Source organism: Scardinius erythrophthalmus, assembly GCF_964197995.2.
Source record: "Scardinius erythrophthalmus genome assembly, chromosome: 14".
Lineage (NCBI taxonomy): Eukaryota > Metazoa > Chordata > Actinopteri > Cypriniformes > Leuciscidae > Scardinius > Scardinius erythrophthalmus.
Genome location: NC_138234.1, coordinates 10,860,876 through 10,879,275, shown reverse-complemented (window position 1 = coordinate 10,879,275; position 18,400 = coordinate 10,860,876). Strand labels below are relative to the sequence as shown.

Below are 18,400 nucleotides of genomic sequence, written 5' to 3'. Positions count from 1 at the left end.
ATCAGGACCATCAACGTGAATAATCCATATTTTCTACAGGTTTCAGCTATAATGTACTTTTAAGCTCCATATTTCCACAGTATGTAGCCTTCATCTATTTTATCAACGGAAGTGTGTAAAGTGACAGAATCTCCCTCCATCACTGACACTGACTGTATTTCATTTGTTTCGGCTGCAAACACTCCTGATGAACATGAACAGGTTTTCAGATTAATGCTCATGTTGGTTTAGAAAATCTGAGATCAGTTTGTAACCTTTAACAGAAAAGTCACATATATGAACAGGCAGACGTGAGAGAATCAATATAATCAATATAATTTCATCTTTTAATTTCTTTTAAAATGATCTGCTGTAGAATCAAATAAAAATTATATCATACATTAATTACAGCTTGACATTTTTAAATATGCTGAATATATTCAACAGATTTTTATTTGCTGAATTTCCAAGACTTTTGTAGTTGTTTATGATTACTGCAGAAGTATTTCAAATGATTTAATTTTATTTATTTTTTTATACATTTCTTAGGATGATTTGCATTTGCATTTGTACTCATTGACATTAAAATACCTTAAGTGAAGTTCACAACGTAATTTCGGGAGGGCCGAACCCATCTAATCTTTCAATTAACTGCAGGAGCACATAAGCAGCCGCTCACCTTGCTCTGGCATCAGCTGTTCCCTCCACCTCCCCAACTCCACCTTGTAATGGATTTTCACAATTAATACCGTTCCAAATTATTTTATATCCTATCCAGGACGTAGAAATAATCCCGCGGTAACTATAGAGGCTATCCTACAGTTGTTCCATTAAGAGTTAGGTGATCAGTCTTTACAACTTCGTATTCTATTATAAAGATAATAAACCATGATCATAATAGTTGATTACAAAGATAGCATATTATAATGATAATAGATGTCCTCATCGTAATATAAGTCTACCTTTTTAGGTACCCTTGGACCGTGTTTGCTATACAACAATAACTCTGTCGTAAGCTGCCTCTTTGGCTAGGCTATCAATCAATCAACAATCAACAAGGTCCTCCAGCTAGGACCTTTCCTGATCCAGGAAGGAAGAAGGTGAAGCGTACTCAAAAATCCAAGTTCCAGACAGATGATTGTAATAAATGTTTAACAATATTTATTAAAAGAATCAAATTGAAAAGAATACTTGTTACAGATTATAATAGAGTACTGAACTAACAGAGGAATATTAGCTATAGGCATAATAGCTTCCAAGCTATTCTCCAAGTTGGTTCCAAGTTGGAGATTGCAAGGAAGAGCAGTAAGTCTTGTCCAGTTTTCTTCTTTTATAGTCCGAATTGAGGTGCCTTTATCATATTTACTGTAAAGCACACATGATTTCAACATCACATGAACAACTGCTGATTTCAGCTTGTCTCTAACAATTTTCCGATGTCCGCATGACTGTCCAGCAGGGGCGGCTGGCCAATAGAGGGCGCTAGGGCGCCGCCCCCCCCCATGAGCCAGACCACAGTTTATGAGCCACACTCATTAAATAAATAAGTAAATACATACATAAATCATACATACAAATGTCAGTATTTGTGTGTTTGAGATATTAAGAAGGGAGAAGTCGCCCCAGGAAGGCGGGTCTGTGGAGCAGCTTAGCCAATTACTGATTTAAGATATACATGTTTGACATAAACTGTAGCCAATCAGCGAGCTCAAATCTAGTCAGCTATGGGCGCTTCTGTTTAGCGCCCCAAGCTGCGCGCGCCCATCTCTATCAGACAGCGGTCTATCAGCCTGGCTAGCTGGATGTGGTCATGCTAATGCCTTGTTTTGCTTTCCGTGATTACTTTTTAAAACAACAGTGACAGATCCAGCATGGACAGTTACCGGAGTGAGGGACCTGTCTGAGAAAGTAACTAAACTGTTTGAGTTAAATTTCAAATGCAAATGGAAAGTTTGTGCAATTTGTTTGTTTTTGTGTAAGAATGCCTCCATCTTGTAATAGAGTGCCGAAGTGATGACGTCACTTTGTAGGCCAACCCGGAAGTTAGCGGCGCATGGGTTCCCTCGATCAAAAAGCTATGCATTTTCCCCATAGACTTTTGGAAAATCGCAAAAAATAAGATCTGTGTTCAACAAAGAGTTGTGACCCTTACACGTTTTGTCTATCAAGATAATCTTTACAAGTTAATCCAAAATGTAGGCTATACATTTTGAAGCCTAAATAAAGCCGTCAGATATAAAATGCTAACGGTAGGCTATAAACGGACTACAGCACACCATGGTCGCGGATCAACGTCATCATCAAGCTTCCACAAGCTTCAGCTTTAACTAATGCTGTTTACAAATACAATCATATTATTATAAATGGGTAAAAGCCAAGTTCACAAATATCAGGGTTCAGGACCCAGCCTTTCTATAATTATATCCAAACAAGTTACAATAAAAGTCAATAAACCAGGTATTATTTTGAATCTTTTAATTAAACACATTTCTCGACGTAACGTTAGCCTTTAATAAAACTGCAGCGGATCTAATCTATTAAACAGTGGCAAAGTAAACAAGCTTTTAGATATTTTAAGAGAAAGACAAAAGGTATTTTAGCTGTTGATTTGGTTATGAAAAACGTTTACTCTTGCTAGCCTTTATAACTCCATCTGACCGTCAAAGTAACATTAGCGTGAACACTATCTCTTGAACACAGCACACGTCCAAATGATCTGACGGCGCGGGCGGGTATAGATGTATACACTAGATGTCGCCTTTGCTGCATGCAGTTCATTGGAACGAAACCGTAGCCAAGGCGACTGATCATTTGGACGTGTGCTGTGTTCAAGAGATAACAACGATATAAATACTGTTCGTTTTCTCACACAAACCGCTCGTTTCGTGTCTTAGGCCATCAATGTGTACTTACGATGGGGAATTGTTTAATTTGGACGATGGGGAATTGTTTTAATTTGGACTCTGTGCTTGTGTTTTGAGACAGTGACCATCGACCTGCATTATTTGACTGACAGACAAGAACGGTTTGACCTAAAAATATCAAAATTGAAACTACTGCGGAAACAAAGACACCTACATCTTGGATGCCCTTGAGGTAAGCTAAAACATATCAAAAATTTATTTCAAAGTGAACTATCCCTTTAAGCAATATGCACCATTAAAGTTTCGTCGTGGCCACATTAAGGCAGTAACGTTAAATACGGTGTTCACATGGAAATCATCGTTGTGTGAGCTTACCTTACGGCACGAACCCAGAGTCTCTGCTGGGTAACATCGGACGGAAAACGGTAAAACGAGCATCTTTCATTCGACGACTTGTGGTTGCATCTCGGGACAAAACAAAACACCATTGTCGAACTACAGTCTCTCCACAGAAATAAAGAACTGGTAATCGGTTACCTTAATATCACATAATTCTGTGTACAACAATATTTGAATATTTGAAAAGAATAAATATATAACGTTATGTATATTAACTGAAAGGTAAACTTCTAAGAACGTGATGCTGAAACGAACTTTATTATGAACAATGCACAGGACAATATGTACAGAGAACACTACAAATACTGTGCAACCTGCACAACAAAAAAATGACATGTACAGACCAGAGGATAATAACATATGAATTAATATATAGAAGGGGGAAATTTAAAATTACACAGTTCCTTCAGGAGATGAAATGTTCTTGTAGCCTTCATATTTTTGAAACGCGGGCCAGTGAGAGATTTCCTGTTGGTCATGATGACGTCTAAAGTCTCCGCCAAAGGATGTAGTCCCTTTTAGCAACTTGTTAGCAACCACCGTTTTTAAGACACAATAAAGTTAAAAAAAAAAAAAAAAAAATCACAAGCAGGTTATAACTGGTGTGTTTTATGTCATAGATCAAAACGTGAAAATATTTAGAGGCTTTGTTAACCACAGACCTTATTTCAGCCGATTTAGCAAAAACCCATTCAAAAAACCCATAGACTTTAGGGCGAGGGAACCGGAAGTGCTAAAATGCTAACTCACTTCCGCGTTTTAGCCTACAAAGTGACGTCATAACTTCGACACTCTATATATGGCATTAAATAATTACTGACTTTTTGACAGAGCACTGGTATCATGCAGTTTGTGTTAAATTGTGTTTGGGTGGTTAATACTAATAATTATTTGTAATATTATTATTATTTTTCGCTTTACAAAGATATGTAAAGGCAGTGGTTCTCAAACTGGGTTTGTGGTGGTTCTCAAACGGTGAGGTGAGGGGGTGCGGGAACAAAATGCTGAATTTTGCCGTTCCTTTAATACTAGTGCTACCTCATCTTAAAATACGATTTAAACTGAGCATGCATTTCTCTCAGGTTAAATGTTGTAAATACATGACATCCGATCAAATTACCTCATATTTTGCGGTCAAAACTGTCTGCGTTTACGCAGCGTGTATATGACAGGTCTCGTGCAGATTGCTGCCTCGGCAAATCGCGCTATACTGCCGTTCTCGACAATGTACGTTACCTTTGTAAAAGTAAGGATTTAGCACTTACTAGCATGAATAACAAATATAGACAGACACAGGCTGTGCATGGAGATCGATATAATTCAAACTCTCTTCGATACAAAGACATACCCTGTGTGAGTTCCTGTGTTTAATGTTGATCACATGAAGATCCACATGATTGCAAATGTCACATTGATTTTATGCAACAGTTCAACAAACGAAATATTAATATTAAGTGATGTTCATTTTCAACACAGTTGTCAGTATTTTTACAATAAAATAATAGCTCCAACGAAAGCCACAGCAGAACTGCAGCACACAGCAGTGTTTGTAAACGAATCTGCGGCTTTGAACGAATCATTAGAGTCAATGATTCAATGATTAATTCATAAATACTGCCACTTGCTTCATTTCTGAATGACTCACCACCTACTGGCGGTTTTAATATTTAAAAGCATCACTTCGTTTTTACCATCATTGCATATTTATCTATTTAACTTTTTTTTTTTTATTTAAAGCATTATTTATTTTATAAAGGTATTTGTAAAGGTAAAAATGCACTTGAAAAAATCGATTTAAGGGGGCAAATATTGTCCCTTACTGAAAAAGGTGTGACTGAAGAGTGTGGGTACGCAGAAGGATATTAAGCCTCTTGGGGTACAACTCTAAAAAGTTTGAGAACCACTGGGACTGGGTTAAGGAATAGAACAAAATAAACATCAAAGCACAATACACATACCAAGTGCAGAAAGTAGGCCTAATAGCCTACTCCCATGGTTTGAATATGACACAGCCCCACCTAAGATATTTTTCACCAGCCGCCACTGCTGTCCAGTCAGCGGTACTTCCCCAGAAGATACAATAGCTCTCCTGTATGTATGGACAAAGACCCTTGTCACTGCTCTCTCATGTGACTTGAGAGTAGCAGCAATGGACAGAAAACTCTTTATTCAGAACAATATTGTTATACAGTCATATTCCTTAGTAACCCAGAAAGCGCTTCTGCAGCATTATTAGTTACAGACTTTTTATTGTGACCCTTTCTGCGTTGTCGTCTAGTTTGGGGGGTGGGTGAAGTGAATGAAACGCCGCTCTCAAATGGAGCCTCGTGACTCCTCATAATAACCTACATAATTTAGGCATCTTGCTAGCTACCATACTCATAATCTAAGCATTAGTAGTCCCACTGGGGGGTTTATCTATAAGCTTGAGTTGAAGCTGCTTCCTCGAGCCCCTCCACTACAGCAAGCCAAATATACTTAACCTTATTATCTTAAAAATTATATGGACAAAGGAACTTGTGAAACAACAAAAGAGATTTGATCACAGCAGATGAAAATAATCTAATTTGAACTGCAGCAGAAATGTCTAGAAATGCTAAAGCATGCTATTAATGCCATGAAACAGGAAGTTGTTGTAACTGAGGCATGGAATGTCCAATTTGCCCCAAACTTAAGAGTTCTGTCCTGAACACACGTCCATGCTCATATTCAGTTATAGTCATAACGCCACCTGCTGGCAACAGGAAGTGACATGTTTAACACTGTTGTGGTCTCCTAATAACATATAAAAAAGTGCCAGCAGGTGCTAAACAGGCTAGCAACATACTAGAAACATGCTAAAACATGCTAGCAAACACTAAAGCATGCTATTGCTGCAATTAAATAGGAATTTGCTGTAACACAGGCATGGAATGTCCAATCTGCCCCAAATTTAATATGTAACATGCAAGAAACATGCTAGCAACACTTAGCTAAGTTCTAAAGCATGCTAGAAAAGCTAAAGGAAGTTGTTGTAACTTAAGCATACAATGTCCAATCTACCCCAAACTTCACACGTTCAATAAGAGTTATCTCCTTAATTTTGATTGTTTTATCAATCAATTGCCCGTATTTAATAAGAAGCAAATATGCAGACAATGTGCACGATCACTTGCATTGCATGTGAACTGGAGGGCGCCGAAACTCCGCTTGTTTCTCACAGATTTGAGAAATATAGGCTATAGGCTATATTACAGAAAGCTTGAAATGTCTACTTTTAAACGAAAATATTCAAACCAAAAAAAAATAATTATATTAAGTAGCCTAATTCATATGAAATGTGCACTTCTCTCTGGCGTCTTTGCAGCGACACAGAAAACACCAGTTTATTACTAAACAATTAAATGTCTCCTTAATAATTTAGACACATTCATAATCATTACTTTAACCAGTTCTTTGTGGCAAGCTTTATGCGTGCGGTCATAACGCTTATCCTGTAGGATATAGCCTATTAAAGTAGCGTAATTAAATTCATATAAAGGGGCGATTTGTCCACGAATGGCTTGTAGTAGACAAATAAATAAATAAATAAATATTCGGAGGCAGCCCTTAAAACACATATTTTCGAACCAGGCTTAGGCCGTTCTGGGTTGAGCAATAACTGTCAGCTGGTAGGTCAGGATGTTCTTTCAGCAGACCTGTAAACCTGTGACCCTTGACCCCTCACATGCAACATCATATTACACTGTTCTGACTAGAGGTTTTCATGTTAGCAAGATGTTTTGGTCTGTTTCCCAAGAGGAAGATTTTCCAAATATCATTTTTTAAAGATGGAACTTTAAATGAAATGTAAGTGTTCATGGATTAATTGGTTTAGTTCAGGGTTCCTCAAACTCGGTCTTGTAGGGCCGCTGTCCTGCAGAGTTTAGCTCCAACACTGATCAAACACACCTGAGTAAGCTAATCAATGTCTTCAGGATCACTAGAAACTCACAGCTAAGTATGTTTGATCAGGGTTGGAGCTAAACTGTGCAGGACAGTGGCCCTCCAGGAACGAGTTTGAGAAACCCTGGTTTAGTTGATTAATTAATTCAATTAGATGATAATTTAGTTTTTACTGCTTTTTCCTGAAAGTATTTGGCCAGATTATGGTTTCAAGTACAAAACTCTCTCTCTCTCTCTCTGTGTAATTCTCCAGATTTCTGCTGTATCTGTGGTCAGATTCAATCTGGTCTCTGAAGATTTGATTTTGTGCATCAATCTTTGAAAATACCAGTGTCACGACACGCACAAACAGGGAATTAGAGATCCATAGTGATGTTACGTCTGACACCGACGTTCCGAAGCTTGCTTCAAACTCGAACGGTCCTTGCAATGAACCACTGCTTCGGAGCTTGTATCATTACGTCACTAGTCACGTGAAAATGACTTCTGAAGCAAACACACTGGTTCACTCCTGTAGTAAACCACCTGACTGCTTTGACAGCCCAATCCAGTGTTGACAGGTTTGAAACCTGGCGGCTGTATTTCTTATAAAAGTGAAGGTAAAAAAACCTATAGAAACCATTACAGAAATTCTATTGGATTTAATGGTTTTCATGGGAATTTTATTGGTTGTAATGGGAATTATAGTGGTCTCTGTGGGTCTACTGATATGTGTTGGGTTGTATTAGTGGGGGCATTAAATCATAATGGAATATCCCTAACACACTACAAAAAAAGAATTATGAAGTGGTTTAAATGGTAAAAGCCAATGGTTCCTATTTTAATATAAACCATTAGAATTTCTGTGATGGTTTCCAACTTTTTTTTTAAGCTGGTCTGATCTTCTGTCCTTGTCTAAAGAAATAGTTACACACACACATCTTGCTTAATGTTTTATTATCAAGGTGAACACATGAAATTCATCAGTATCTGTAAAATTCACCTACATAAATGAGTTTCACAGCACTAACACTGTTTCAGCTTTGATCGCCTCGGTAAAAACACGTAATAAATGGGGCGTTACTTGCATTTTATGGTTGTCAGCTTTGTTGCATTACATTTACTTCACCAGGAGATGGTGCTGCAATTTCTATCCGAATAAAGCTTCGAGTAATGAACCATTTTCGACACAATTGTATCAGAAAGCAATAATGCTTCGAAACGCTTCATTTGGCCATCACTAGAGATCCAAAAGCAGTGTTTATTTAAAGGGCCTGGACTCACAACCAGTCCAGGCAAAGGTCAAAATCCAAAAGGCAAGCCAAAAACATAAAAGAAACACTAGAAACAGGCTCGAATTAACAACAGAAGTGTGGGGACAATAGACAAGGACTCCGTGACAAACACTGAAACAGACAGGAGCTGTGTCCCAAAGTGAAGGCTGCGTCCTTCGAAGGCCGTATTTGAAGGCCGGATGGCGGTATTTGAAGGCCGATTGCGTCACCGCGGCGCGACGAAGGACGTCCCAATTCAAAGGCTGCATCCTTGGAAGGTCGCATTTGAAGGCCGATTGCGTCACCGCGGCTCGATGAAGGCTGTCCCAATTCAATTCTCCATCCTCCGAAGGCCGTATTCGAAGGCCGGTTGCGTCATCGCGCCGCGACGAAGGCTTCCCTGATTCAAAAGCGACGCCAAATGCACCCTTCGTTTCCCCGTGAAAAGAAGGATACATAAATGGACACTTATGCTGCGTTCCAGTCCACTTTTAGACACGCACTTGCGAACTTCCCTAAGCACTTCCCCTTGGGGGAATCCCTGCCGCCATTTTGAAGTGCGTTCCACTTCGTGAAGTGGACGAGGGAAGTTTATATGGACAGACCCTCGTTCCCTCGATTTTGACCGAGGGAGCGAGTCTGCTTCAAATGTACACTTCAGGCACCTATATGTCCCACAATGCAGTACGATTGTGACGTCACCACATATCTCATCTAATCACCACCACAACAGACAACTCTATGATATATTAATTATATATATTTTTTGTTTAAAACAACCCAAACACACATAAATATTTGGATGCTGCATTAAACAAATTCTTAAAGGAAAAAAAATGTAAATAATAAATCAACTCCACAGCTGATTCCAAGTGATCAAGGGCTTAGGACGTTCCAGTTCAGCCCATTGCAGTTTCCGCCAGTAGTGGGCACTCGCAATGACGTACATCCGAGTGAACGAGACGGAGGGAAGTTTGCGAGTGAAGGGCATGACAGTTTTGGACTGGAACGCAGCATTAGCGGCCTATTCTACCCCATAAGTCATTGCGCGCCGTTGACGACAGCATTTATTTATTTTTAAAGGCGGCCGAGACTAGAGATCGGTGGTGGACAGCAAATTCACATTTAAATGTAAGTATTATGTTTTCATTTACTCAAATAGCTAGCGAAACCAGAGTTAAATTTTCTTATAAACTTCTTCTTAACTCCTTCGTCACCATTGCGTGGCTTCATTTATCAGGTAGTTTTAGGCAAAACTTGTGGTAGGCTAATAACGTTATTAGTTTAACGACCTATTTGTAATATTTGCACTTGTGTATTATAAGAAATATCACTCACCCAATAAAGCCCAAAACAATAAGAAAAGCAGTAGATAAGGCAATGGGGTTTCACTTTTATGTGTTTTTGTAGTGCTGTCATGCAAGCTATGTGGTTTTAACCAAATTTTAGTATACAGAAATATGATTTCTTAAGTATTTTGTATGCATGTCTTGATGTGTCATATTTTGCAGTGTTAACAATGCACTTAAGATTGCTCCTCTGTGTTAAGTACCCTTTTCTGCTTTTTTAGAACAATTCAGGAAAAAATGGGTCTATATATATATATATATATATATATATATATATATATATATATATAAAGAAAAGTACACACATCTTTGCTGAAATGTATTGTCCTGTTGTTGTTAACAAGCCATGGTTCATTTGCTCTGCCTTTAGGATTGCAAGTGTCCTGGGACAGGAGAGGGTGTGAGTGGGAAACCCACTGCTGAAGCTTGGCCCTGGTTTGTCCTCATGGATGAGGTGTTGGGACAGATGCATTGCACCAACCCCCCTGTCTTCATCGCCTCAATCCCTGAGGACACACCAGGGCCGAGTTCAGTAGTGGGTGCCCACGGTGAGGAGGAGCCAGGGGCAGCAGCACCAGCACAAAGGCGGCGAGACAGGACGAGTTTTTGGACTTGATCAGAGAAGAAATGCAACTACAGAGGGAGGCAGAGGCGAGGAGTGCACAGGAAAGAAGGAAGAGGATGGACAGGCTGTTTTCCCTTCTTGAGAGAATGATTGAAAAATATATATATTTTCTACATATTCTTGTTTAACTTTTTTAACTTTTATTTTTTAAAAGAAAAATGATGTACATTTATTTTTATGCAACTTTAATTGTGTAAATAAAAGAGAATGAATTGTTCTGGACATTGTTTATTTTTGTAATGACAGTAATACTTTCTGCATGAAACAAATTCTATACCTTTTTATTTTTTCAAATAAAATTGGTAAATGAAAATCATTTGTTCTATAGGCTACATTAGGGGTACTTTTTCCAACTATTTACAAAATATGTTAAACATATCAAAATCAACATAAAATAAACATTTAATTTTACAATACATAAAATAAGAAAAAAAAATGATGTAGACTCTATTGAGCTGAGCAGGGAGACGCTGGAGCTGCTGGACCGGGATGGGCTGCCCCTGGTAAGGCCTCCTGCTGGTGGGACATCATCTGGGATGGTCTCCAGAGTGTTAAAGTGCATATTTCCACTATCCACTAAGTTGTCTACCAACAGGTTTGCAGGGCTGATTCAATCGACGGCTTTCTGAAAAAAGTACTTTTAATAACTACTGCATTTATGTTAGGCTACTACTGCATTACTGCGTAGGCTATGTTGCATTTTACTTCTGTATATTTTCAATATACAGTAATATCTGGTTGTTACATTATATACTTTTGTGTAGTGTAATGTAATCACATTGTGATGTGAGGGAAAAAAGTACTTCAGGTTACTTCACATTTGTAAGTGAATACTTAACGAAATATGCAGTTCCGAAAATTAAAGTAACAAAATGTAGGCTTATTGTCACAATATTAACAAATTGTTGCTAACTACAGCAGCGTCCCATATCAAAGGGCGCATCTGAAGCGCTCGGACCGGTCTAGCCTACGAAGGATTGTTCTTGTCGCCTGGCAACCGTGACAGCTGCAGATGACGAGCGCGAGAAATACTGGACTTTTTATATTAAATTGGGTTTTGTATTCAAACAGGGCTAAACCGAAAATACATGATTCGGCAGCGCCGGGGCACACCATGACCTCCAGTAAAATATAAAACATAAAAATGACAATAGCCAATTCTGGCTCCATAGCTGTTTACTCAGTTATCAAAATGAATGATCAGGATAGCAGCTGTCCTCTCGCACCGTTGCTTGGCGCCAGGAGCGGTGATCGGGAACACCTGGTTGCACAATTAGGAAATCCTAGGAAGGCTACATGGTGCGTCCTTCAGAGGACGCATAGGCTGCATCCTTGAAGTCTGCGTCCTTCGAAGGATGCAGCCTTCAACATTGGGACACAGCTAGGGTATATATACACAAGTGCTAACAAGGTGACGAGAAACAGCTGTAAGGCAATGAACAATCAGTGACAGACAGCATCATGGGAATTGTAGTAAGAATGCATAGACACCGTGAAAACTGAGCACCTCTAGTGTTTAACCCAGGGAACCACCAGACACTGTGACAACCATCATATTTCACATGACATGATATTAAAAAATAAAAACTGCTCATCTACAAATGTATATTTACTTGTATTTTGTGAACCTAAAGAACCATCAGCATTGCACAGTAGAGGACAGACACGATTCATGACGGATGACAGAAAGATCATATAGTCCAGTGGTATAATAACAATATCTTAAACAAACATTTATTCATTTAACAAAGGATTTTATCCAAATGACTTACAAAAAAGAATAATACAATCAGAAGTAAATTTTACTTACAAACCACAACACAATATGATATCATACCACATTACTGTAAGTACTAAAGCTGAGTCAGTGCAAGTGAAAACAAACAAAAAACTATACCAATACTACAGCACTAATGGTGTCAATTCAAAGTTCAGAAAACATCCTCCAATCCAACAATAGGCATATTGCTTATATAAGAATACAAAAGTTGTTTCAAAAACATAAAATGAACTAATACTCATGTAAAACACTGCCATATTTCATAATTATTTACATATGGCGGCTTTCATTCACTTGGACTTTATTTACTCCTTCACAACTTATTTTTCTGTGACTGTCTAAGGGATAGTTCACACAAAAATGAACATTCAGTGATTTACTCACTCTGATGTTGTTGCATCATTATTATTGTTGTAGCCAATTTTGATATGTGTTATATGTTTTTTGTTGGTGGTAAGTTAGATGGGGGTGACGCTCTTCCACCTGCACACCAGGGGGCATAGGCAGGGCATCACAGTGGTTATGGAGGCTACATGAGGAAGTGACAGGGGAATAGCGACAGGGAATTAGGATCTGGAGAAGCCACACAGTTTTTCAACCGTGCATGCGTGCATGTTCGTGATGGATTTTGTCATGTCCAGCTATTAGCATCATGTTTACTGTTGCTTGCATACGTACAAGCTCAATTTACATCAGCAATGCAAGCAGCAGTGTTTGTAAGTCATTTTACTCTGCATAAAATAAAGTGTCAAGCGAATACCATGGCAGACCTGATTTCTTGCGCCATTACGTGTTGGAGACGAATTCAAATTCCCTCAAGTGTTTTTTTTTTTTTTTTTTTTTTTTTTTTTTGTGATACGATCACCACTACAATTATTACATTCATTTTTCGGAACTCAAAAGGAGAAACAACAAAAAAAACCTGTCCATTTGTCCATTTAAATAGAAGTAAATGGTGACCTTCAAGCTTTAAAGTCCCCCTGTAGTCAATGATTTTATCCCTTAAAACTCATCTTTGATCCCCAAAATGGGGATTTTTTTTTCATGTGAAAAAATTTATTCATGTCTTAAATAGCTTGAATGTAACTATACAGCCTTGCTTCATTTAGTATATGCAGATTCATGAATATGCTAATTAGCCCAACCTCCATTCACTCACACCAGCTCAGTTTGCTGGATGTCATTTGACTCTACAGTGAATACCACTTACAGAGATCCACTCGCTCAACTTTACTGTAGTAAAAAAAACGCTGCATAATAGCAAGTGAAAATACTGGTTTAATTCAGCCATATAGCCTATGTTTAAACCAGAAACTGATTCAGAAGATTAAGTGGAAGAGTGAATTATACATCATATACATAATTCACCCACTATATTGCTAAATGTAGGGTTAGGGTTCAACAGAAAAATATACCAGGATAACCTGCTAGATCCCGCCGGCACGTTGACCTGATTGACAACAGGGTAGTTTAGTTTGTGACGTCAGAAAAAACGGTGTTTCAAACCGCATTTTTGCACATGGTTTGTCCTTAAGCATTTTAAAAACACCACATAGACATATAAAGAACATTAAAAGCTGGTTTTCACCACAAGGGGGTCTTTAAAAAAAGAGTGAAAACATGCCATACAATAATCTCATGCGTCGCGTTGCATATTTTCCAAATGTTCTGAAGGCTTTGACAAGAAACAAACCATTTTCCTTGATAAAAACTGACATGTGCATAAAATATTCTATAATGCAAGAGCATTTCCACTTACAATCCAACACGTTCTCACTCCCAACTCACGTATTGGCACCCTCCGCGTCACTTTTTAACAACAGCACAGGGGTCATTTCTCACTTTCAGTGGACAGATTCTAAAGGCTGATAAAAAAGACGGAGCTCCATTGTTGATGATGTCAGAGTGATTGACACTGGTGTGTGTGTGTGTGTCTTATCTCATCAAACTGAACTCGTCCCCTGCTGTACTCCATCAGGAATCTTGTGTCATCACTATACTTGCTGATTCATTCAGTCCTTTTCCAGTGGAATCTGAGAAACAGAGACAATTAGAGAAATTAAAAAGAGAGATCTTAGACGTCAGAAGAAATGTTAACACTTTTCCATTAAATTACCAATTACAGGTTCAGTCTTATTTGGGTACTTTTTATGTTCATTTGTAAAAAAAGAACATATATTATATTTGTAACAAATATAAATAACAATGAGCAATACTGTTAAATCATCTATTAAGCTTGTTAATATTAGTTAATAAAAATAGTGATTCATTGTTTATGATGGTTCACAGTGCATTAAATGATGTTAACAAATGCAACTTTTGATTTTAATAATGTATTATTAAATGTTGAAATGAACATTAACTAAGATCAGTGGTGGAAAGACTACTGAAAAAAATATCCTCAAGTAAAAGTACCATTACATTCCAAAAAATGTAGTGAGAGTAGAGTAAAAAGTACTTGTCCAAAAAACTACTTGAGTAAGAGTAAAAAGTAGCTGATTTAAAAGTACTCATGAGTAGTGAGTAGTGATACTGAGCTGCGGATTCTACCCCCTTATAATAAACACTGTGCACTACAATTAATAAAGTAAAAAAACATTGTACATACTGTAATTTACATTATCTTTTGTTCTTTGTCAGAAAAATTGAACAATATCTATTATCCATCTTTTTAAAATACATCACAACAGTACACTCATCACCATTTAAATCATATTGTTTAAAAAAAAAAAAACATTTAATATTAGGCGTAAGGCCACGGAGCCTGAGCATGCTATTGTTGCTCATAAAATATAATTGTTCATCATAACTGTGCAAAGAATTCAAAATCCTTTAGAAACTCACATGATAGTTCAGCATCACACACCATGAGATGGGTTAAATAGAGAGATTAAAAAATACCACATTTCTCTCCCCAACTGTACCAGTTTTTGTGTTTTGATAAAGAAATGAGAATCATTAATATTATCAGTTCCCCTCACCTAATGCACTGAATAAGGCAAAAACTGTGAGCTAACACTAATTACACTGTAATTCCATTAAATATGTTACAATTTAAACGTAAATGCACAATGTTCTAGAAGGGTGGCATCATCCCTTACATTTTACACGGCTACATTTACTCAAATTTTAATGCTGATAATATAACTTGAAAGGAAAATTGTAGGCCTAAATTTTCTATTGTCAATTATTCTAGTGACTTGATTAAATATTTTACTTTAGAAATCATTAAAAGTAGGAATTTTCTTAAGAAACCTTTGTTTGTGAAAGTAATACTTTGCCACAAGGATCGTTTTTTGTTTATTGCACTTTTGAGCTATTTATCTAGTTACTATTGATTTATTACATACATAGCCTTCAAATTGGGGGTGATGGGTGATTGTTTTGATGTATGGCCTATGAAAATGCTCAAAAGAATGACAGCACAGCTTCTATGGCAGGTGTGTTTGTCCAGTAGGGGGCGGTGGCGCACTGTGTTTGTGGGCTGTAGCACTTTTGGAGAAGAACGCGCAGTGTGTATTGCTGGCTACAGAGGCGAGTCCTAATAAAAAAGAGACCATCCAGAAGTTTCCGTTTTTAATTGGTATCTACGATACAACAAATGGTGACGAGGATAAAAGTCAGAACTTTGGAGCAGCTGCGTAGTTTCCTGAGTGCAAATAAAAAGCAGATGCCAACTGGGTGAGCTGATGAAAGTTAATCGCTACCACCTATAGTACTGACTGAACAGAACATGGCTGGCATGGTGGGATGCGTGACAGTGACACCATTTGATAATAAGTCACAATCATGGGGTGAGTATTGTGAAATATTGAACCATTTTTTACGTGGCAAATTATGTTGAAGAGAAAAAACGAGTCATATTGTTGAGGCTGTGTGGGAGCTCAGACGTAGGCTACTGTACATCACTGATGAGTCCTGAGAGACAGGTGTTGAAATTTTATCAAAACTGTATCAAAAAGTTATGAGGATCTGGGCCCTGTTTCCCAAAGCGTTCTTATCTCTAAGTAGCCTAGTTCTTAACCTATTCCTTAACCTCTCTCAAGATTAACCTTATGGGACGGTTCCCGAAACGTTCGTACGCTAAGTATATCTTTTATAAGTCACACTTTCGTAAGGTTGGTCTGGAGTCTGGACCACTCTTAGCTTTACCTTATCACTGTTGCAGGTCTAACGTTATATGAATATAATTCTGAAGTTTTAATACACCCAGACAGTATTAAATTAGGCTAATTCAAGTGTTTTCATGCAAAGAATAAAATTGTCATACACTGATTGTTGTTAGATTTTTAATTATATTATTATACAATATTATTAATTTAATTTAAACGATATTTTAAAGGCCAGTGAAAGCATAGGCTATACTGTCAGTTAAGTCCTATTCGGACGCTAATATTGTTTCTCATGGGCTCATCCGGTATTTTAAACATTTACAGGGGTAAGTCGGTGATTTTAGTGCCGTCCGAATCCATAATATCTGTGTTTTTCTCACCCAACCCGCGTAAAAATCCCTGGCCAAATTAGTACCTTCTGTTTTTTGACAAACAGGTCGTGTGGTAATTTAACTGCCGTCTGAATCCACATCTCTGAGTTTACAAGAGATTCAAAATTCACGGTTTAAATCCTTTTTGATCACTGCCGAGCACCGTACGCAAGCTGTAAACTTTTATTACTGAAATGCTGGAAAGTATTTACAAGAACAATATTTCATCGCAGCTCCACCTCAGCGAACAAAAATGGGAAAGAGAAGAAGGCACGTCAATTTTTGAAAAGGTTATTGTGGCAGCAATATATGTTACAATTTTAAAATATGTAGGCTGGGCTATTATAGTTTGGATTATTTTTTATAATATCCAATAATCATAATAAATTGCAATTTCAACTATTTCTGAAGTGCTTCATTTATAAAGATCACCGCTTTCTCACATGAACAGCCCCTGCACGAGAGAATAATTGATTGTCCGGCCATCGATATCAAACAATTCAGCACCATCGCCACGGACAGCGCCGGGTAACATCGCACGGAGGAAGGTATATCTTAAGCAGCTTCCTAAGGTATGGTTCGGGGAACACACTTAGGAACATAAACACCTTTGGTAAGATATATCTTTCGAGCTCTCTTAGCGCGCTAAGAGTGAGCGTTATCGGGAAACCGGGCCCTGGTGAGTGTGCTGAAAAATCACTTTAATCCGAAGCCCAGTGAAATAGTTCAAAGGTGGATGTGTTTCTTTCTTTTGGCTCTCAGCGAAGGCGGTCGCATTTTCTTACCCTCCTCTCCCTTATCTCCCCTGCTTTGCTCCTCTCGTCTCGTCTAGTCTACTGTCTTGTACTTTGAGAGACTCTCTCCGCACTGCTCTCCAAACTAAGAAATTATGGATTTGATCAACTGGTCTCTCAACGCAATTGACACCATCTTCTCGACGAGAAGCTTGGGTTCGGGGGAACCTGACTGCCCTGCTGGAACGTTCGCAGCTGGCTACACGATGGACGCGTGGGAGAGGTAGCGGGTCGTGTGTCTGGCGGCTCTTTCCGTGGAGGACATTGAAGATATCTACCTATTCGGAACCATGATAACAGGTTTTCTGCTGTTTGGATTAGGCATTGCCCTGGTTTATCGAGGAATAAAGAAGACAGTGACAGCTGTCCAAAACCCCACAAGGCTGCCCGTCATGATCGTGGAGACCCAAATGGACCAGGGGAATAGTTGTGTAAATTGGAATGCGGCTACTCGTCCCAAGACCAAACAACACCAATCTTATCTGCTTTCGGCCCCCTCTCTACCAGCACTGGCCTTGGCCGAGGCCGCTGCTGCAACAACAACTCCTCCAGAAGAGCACTGCAGCGAGACGCTCTTGCGTTCCTTCCCCCACTCCCCACTGACACCTGCTGATTGTTGACTCTGTCTGGGACCTGATCAAGGTTGACTCCATGGCAACTGCTGTGTATCGCTATGACATCCTGCGGACTGAGGCATCTAGATTAGGATGTCAGGCGTAGTGACTCTCCAGGCCTACACATACACGAACTCTTACATATACACAGATATGCAATCACCCTCCCCCACCCCCCATCCCTCGCCTTCGACGCTTTGTACCCCCAGTCTGACAGGCGGGTCTGACCAGCGCCGTAATGGCTGCAGGACCGGATGGCTGCTTGCCAATGCTGGGTTACCTCCATTCCCCACTCCCCTCCCCTGTTGCAAGTCTTGTGTGTTCATGTTGTGTACT

At 38.7% G+C, this 18,400-nt stretch overlaps 1 long non-coding RNA gene across 1 annotated transcript in view; it reads left to right on the top strand.

Moving 5' to 3' along the window:
• Positions 1-18,400, top strand: part of LOC308701967 — a 756,660-nt gene that overhangs the window by 241,837 nt on the left and 496,423 nt on the right. The window lies entirely within an intron of this gene.